Genomic DNA, 6,000 nt, shown 5'->3' with positions numbered 1-6,000 from the left:
TTCTTTGGAATTGGAGCAAATATAGATCTCTTCCAGTCAGTTGGCAGATAAGTCATATTAAAATTTTGCTTTGGTTAAAAAAAAAGCATACACTTCTTAGAGTTAACAACTAAAACGAAAAATGCTAGACTATAATGTATAAAAACCTTCTATTTTATGCCTAATATCAAACTATTTCTCAAAGTCCTTGGAAAGGAACATCATGCTTGATAGGGTAGAGAGTCCACAAGGAAGAGGTTCGCTCAACAGGAGATGGATTGCCTGAATTGTCATAGTGACTGCAGCAACGGGCTCGAACAGGGAGGCGATTGTGAGGATGGTGCAGGCTAGGGCAAGGTTTCTATCTGTTTTTCATAAGGCTGCTATGAGTAGTGGTCAACTGGGCAGCACCTTACAATAATGTCCCAAAAAGGTCGCACTAGCTAATACTTCCATATGCAATATATGTGAGCTCTTTGTTCAATACCTTCCCCAGCACTCAGCACTGGTAGAGTTCTTCAGGTTTGTCTATCTGGTGAGTGCAGGGTGGTACTGCTTGTTTTAATTTTAATTTGCCTTCTCCTAAATATTAATAATTGAGAATTTTTTCAATAAGAGGCAAATTTTTTAAGAGGCAAATATTAATTGGCCATATGAATTTCTTCTTTTGTGATAGCCTCAAGTCATTTACAAGTTACCAGATGGCACAACCATGCTTGCAGAAAGTGAAAAAGATTTTAAGCTCTTACTGCAGAAGATCAAAGACTACAACGTTCAATATGTATTACATATTGGATTACGTCTCAACATCAAGAAAATGAAAAAGGGGGTGGGGAGAGAGGAAGAAAAAAATCTTCACTATTGGACCAACAGGCAACATCATGGAAGATGCAGAAAAGATTAAAGCTGTCAAGCATTTCATTTTATTTGGATCCACATTCAACACCCATTGTAGGAGCAGTCAAGAAATGAAAAGATTGTTGCATTGGGAAAATATGCTGTGAAGAACCTCTCCAAAGTGCTAGAGAGTAATGATATCAGTTTGAAGACTAAAGTGCACCTGATTCAAGCCATGCGTTTTTCAGTAACTTCCTATGCATCTGAAGATTGGGCAATGAATAAGGAGGACAGAAGTATTGCTGGAATTGAATTGTAGTGTTTAGTACTGAATATCCCATGGACTGCCAGAAGGACAAACAAGCCTGTCTTAGTAGGCTACTCCTTACAGGCAAGGATGGTAAAGCTTCAACTAACATAGTTTGGGCATGTTATCAGGCGGGGCCAGCCCTTGGAAAGAGACAACATGCTTGGGAAGGCCGAGGAACGGAGGAAGCCAGGAAGAACTCCAACAAGATAGATGGACATTGTTGGTCTAACAATGGACTTGAGTATGTCAGAGATCGAGAGGTTACTGTGAGTCATAGTCTGCTCGATGGTACCACAGCAAGTGGAGTTGACTCCCATGGGGACCCCATGTGTGGCAAGAGTAGAACTGTGCTTCCCCGGGTTTACAAAGACTGATTTTGCAACAGTTGAGCCCCAGGCCTTTCTTCCAACCTGTCTCTGGTGGATGGCCTCAAACTGGCTGTACATTAAGGGTTTGAACAGGGGTTCGCGCTGTATTACTTAATCTTTAACTGCATTCTTCTTGATTTGTAGAAAGCAAGATAATCCAAGTAGTTATTAATTTTCTCCCATTCAGCGGCCTGCCTTTGTTTTCTTTCCATCAGAACAAACTGGCAAGTCGAGGAGGCCTCACCCCAGCCTCCTCAGGCCCGTAGGGTGCCCCAGGCGCATCCTCAAGGCCGCTTCCACCAGGTGCTCAGCCTGCCCCCCCCCGCGAGCCCTGCCACGGGCCCCGCCCGCCCGAGCCACCAGCGCAGGCGGCACGGTCGCCAGGGCAGCGCGGGCGACGCGGGAGCCGGGCGGCGGCGCGGAGGACCCGGGCGGCAGGTGACAGCGGCTCTCCTGGCCTGGGGTGGGCGCGCCAGGTAGGGATAATGGAAGGGCCGGGCTGGGGTGCCGGGAGTGGACGCTGCGGAATCTGGATCCCGACGCAGAGCTGGAAGGCGCCTGCGCGAGTGGGCATTTGGGGCAGGGGTGGCCGACCTGATCGTAGGCTGGGGAAGGATCCCAGAATGTCAGAGCACCTCTGTTGCTAGGTCTCTGAATACGATCCCAGAATACCAGGAGGTGACGCCAGGTCACTTACAGGACCCCAAACGCCCCCTTTGGAGGTTCCAGGTCTCTTCCTAGGGAAAAAAAGCAAAGGGAGAAAAACAGTGCCCCTTACGGGCAAGTCACTTCCGGCATGCTCCAAAACAGCCTCTTCCCTCTGTGGCTCACCTTGCTTATCTAGCTAAGTTCCTTTTACCTGTGTGAGGAAATTGGTTTTCCTTCGATGCCATGAACAAGACCACATAGGGGCTATTTAGCAAAGTGATCAGTCCCTTCTCACACTTAGATCCACAGTCTCTCTTGGTCAGAAATTTCAGGGGCATCACATTCCACCATTTGTTCAAACCCAAAATCTCCGCTTTTCTTGGCCGAATTTTCTAAACTGAACTACAATGATTATTTTCACTTCTTTTTTTAAGATCCTTTGAAGCTTCAGTAAAGGGAAATCTGCACAAACACCCCCAAAAGACATAGTTAGCCAACTTGTTAGTATTAAAATAATGCTGCAGAATGAAATATGCATTCTTAAAATGAGAAACTTTAATACATCAAGTTGAACTGTATAATTAGTAATGTCAGTCTACCAGTATGGTCGCTATGAGTGAGTCCTAGGCAACTTGATGGCATCTAACAACAACCAACTTTGTTGAACTTTGAATTAAAAAGGGAAACCACTTCTATGTATTTGAATAGAAATATCTGTTATGTTTGTTAAGGAGCTTTCCTCCCAAGGGGTTAGTAATGCTCCCAGGAGCATTAACAAGGTCAACATTACATGTCCTTAGCAATCTTAGTTATAGGAATAAGGTATATTATTTAAGTTAGGATTTGCCAAAAGAACAACTTTAAGCTATTGAAACAAATTTGTCTGCAGTCTCTAGTGGTAAAGGTTTCTGTTCTATGACTGAGAGGGGTGGAAACAGCAAAAAGGCCATGAGATAGAAGACAGACCAAAACAAAAGTAGTAAGTAGATAGATGAAAGGAAGCACAATCCAAAATTATCACTTCTTTTCAATCTTCTATGAACTTGCAGCACCCTTTCCACAAGCGGTCATCAGTCTTTATGGCAGCCTTCCAGACACGGCTGCCTCTCTGGAAATCATAGTGACACGTAATTCTGCCCCAAGCTCCCCCTGGACAGCATTTCCCTAGTGAGTAGACAGCTGCTCTCTGCTTTAAATCAGTGGTGGAACTTACCAGGTCACCATTTGTTGAATGGATGTTATAATTATTGCATTCTATTTCATACTAATTGAGCAAAAATTGACCTCTAAGAGCAGTAGTAGAGAAAGTGGTAGAATTCTTGACTTCCCTATGAGACAGTCAATTCAGCTCCTGGTTGACATGCTTCAAATGTAGTCTATAACAAGGATGTGTGTTGCTATGATGATGAATAAACTTCAGCGGGAGTATCCAGATTAAGACTAGGGGGGAAAGGCCTAGTGATCTACTTCCAAAAAAATCAGAGAACTCAGACAAGGAAAAGCCACACTGTCTAGCCCGCTGTGCAGATGTCACCAAGAGTCAGAAATTGTCATGAGTTGGATGCTGACTTAATGGCAATCAATCGTAACATGATGGCTCAATGTACTTTAAAAAATCCCTTGTTGCCTTCAGGTCAGAACTGACTCGTAACTGATCCTCCAGTGAGTTTTTAGAGGCTGTAAATCACATGGAAAAAGATTTCCTATCTTTTCTTCCAAAGAGTTGCTGTTAAACTTGAACCATCATAGAGGCACGACCTTTGGGTTAGCAGCACAACTCCTTGTGGTCTGTGCCACGAACCTCCATGTAATATCCACCTAACTTAATTGCACTGCAACACAAACATAAATGGTTAGAATCCATCAGCAGCTCTTTTGGAGAAAGATGTGTAATCTCCCATGTGATTTACTGCTACTGGAAATTTGTTCGGGGGTTACTGTGGGTCAGTTCTGGCTTGATGATATACAACAACAACATCTAGAAGCAAAGGAGCCCTGGTAGCATGGTGTGTTACAAGGGCTGATAACTGAAAGGTGGGTAGTTCAAATCCACTAGCTGCACCGAGGTAGAAGAATAGTTGTTTTCCTCCCATAAAGATTTACATACAGTCTTGTACCTGATGGAGGGTCACCATGAATGGAATTTGACTCGAAGCCAGTGGATTTGAGTTTTGATATTTAGAAGCAAGCAACCTCATTATAAAAAACACAACAAAACACCTTTTCCAAACCATGCTGTGAGCCAAAGGAGATCTAGAAACAAAAAAATAGTGTCCTGTTCATGCTTCTCACTGTGGAACCCACACTCATGTCTTTTCTCAAAAAAGCAAATCCTCGATCTTTTTTAGGGAGCTCTTGTGGCCTACTGATAAGGAGTCACGCTCCTCATTCAAAGGCATGCAGTTCAATCCAGCAGCTGCTCTGTGGGAGAAAGATGGGAGTCTCCTCTAGTTCAATTTACTGCCTCTGAAAATCAGCTGATCAGCTGTGAGTTGGTTCTAGTTCAAGGGCACATACCGGCAGACCTCTTTTACTTTATTTATGACCATCACTGTACCTGGCAAACTGATTTTACTCCCTTGGTATACAAAATGACTCCATAATTAACCTCTTGACTTTGTCTAGGCTTGTCTCGAGCGGGACTTTAGAAGTTAGATATAGCCATCTGCTTCCAAGCAGCCATTGTTGTTGTTACGAGGAGTCAGAACCCACTCATTGCTGACCCTCTGTGGACTTTCAGAGGCTGTAAATTACACTGAAGGAGATTGCCTAGCTTTCTTCCACAAGCAGTCAAGTGATTCCCTTAATATAACCAACAAGAATTGCTCTGGTTGTTATTGGGAAGTTGTTGTTGTTGTATACCGTCAAGTCAGATTGACAGCAGACCCTCTGTCAGGTTTTCTGAGGCAGTTAATCACATGCAGTGGAGGAGATTACCCATCCTTCTCCCACAGAACAGCTGGTGGATCCAAACCGTGTGGCTTTGGGATTGCAGCACAGCTTCTTGCCACTACGCCACCAGAGCCTGGGTTTTGTTTGTTTGTTTGTTTGTTTGTTTGTTGGGCTTTTAAAAATTTTTATTTTATACTGCTTTATTTGCAAAGTTCGAATAAATTTTTACACCGGATTTTTTCCATTTCCTTCACTGCTGCACCCACCGATCAAATTGGGCAACCCTATAATTAACCACCTCACACACACCCCCACTGCCCATCCTCACCCCTCTGTTCCACCCTCCCCACCTCCTTGGATTTTCATACTTATTCTACAGTAATAGTTTTTACACAGTATTTGTCCTTATGGGACTGACTTAATTCACTGAGCATAATGCTCTCCAGTCCCTCCCAAGTTAGGTAGTGATTTTTAAAATCATTGCTACTGTGTGCCACGTTAATATTCCATTGTATGAATGTACCATAATGTCTCAATCCATTCCATTATGGTTAGGTATTTGGGCTGTTACCATGTTCTTGTGATGGTGAATAATGCTGCTATGAACATTGGTGTACAAGTCTCTGTTTGTGCTTCAGTTCTCATTTTCTCAGAGTATATTCCAAGCAATGGAATAGCTGAATCATGTGGAATTTCTATGTTCACCTTTTTGAGTAAACACCAAACTGCCTTCCAGAATGATTGTACCATTGTACAATCCCACCAAAAATCTGTTTCTTGACTGGACCTTCCCTAGACTCAGGCATACAAAATGCTAGATATAAAAGCCTATACATAATACAACAAGGTTCTCTTATTTAATTTTTTTAATAAACATTAGCATTGAGAGATTTCATATTAGTGTCTCTGCTTCTCTCACTATGTAGTAGAACTGTTCCATAGAGTTTACAAGGCGATGACCTTTTT

Source organism: Elephantulus edwardii, unplaced genomic scaffold (genome assembly GCF_000299155.1).
Source record: "Elephantulus edwardii isolate Elephantulus edwardi_28Jun2011 unplaced genomic scaffold, EleEdw1.0 scaffold00171, whole genome shotgun sequence".
NCBI lineage: Eukaryota > Metazoa > Chordata > Mammalia > Macroscelidea > Macroscelididae > Elephantulus > Elephantulus edwardii.
Note: the sequence above shows the minus strand (reverse complement) of the source record.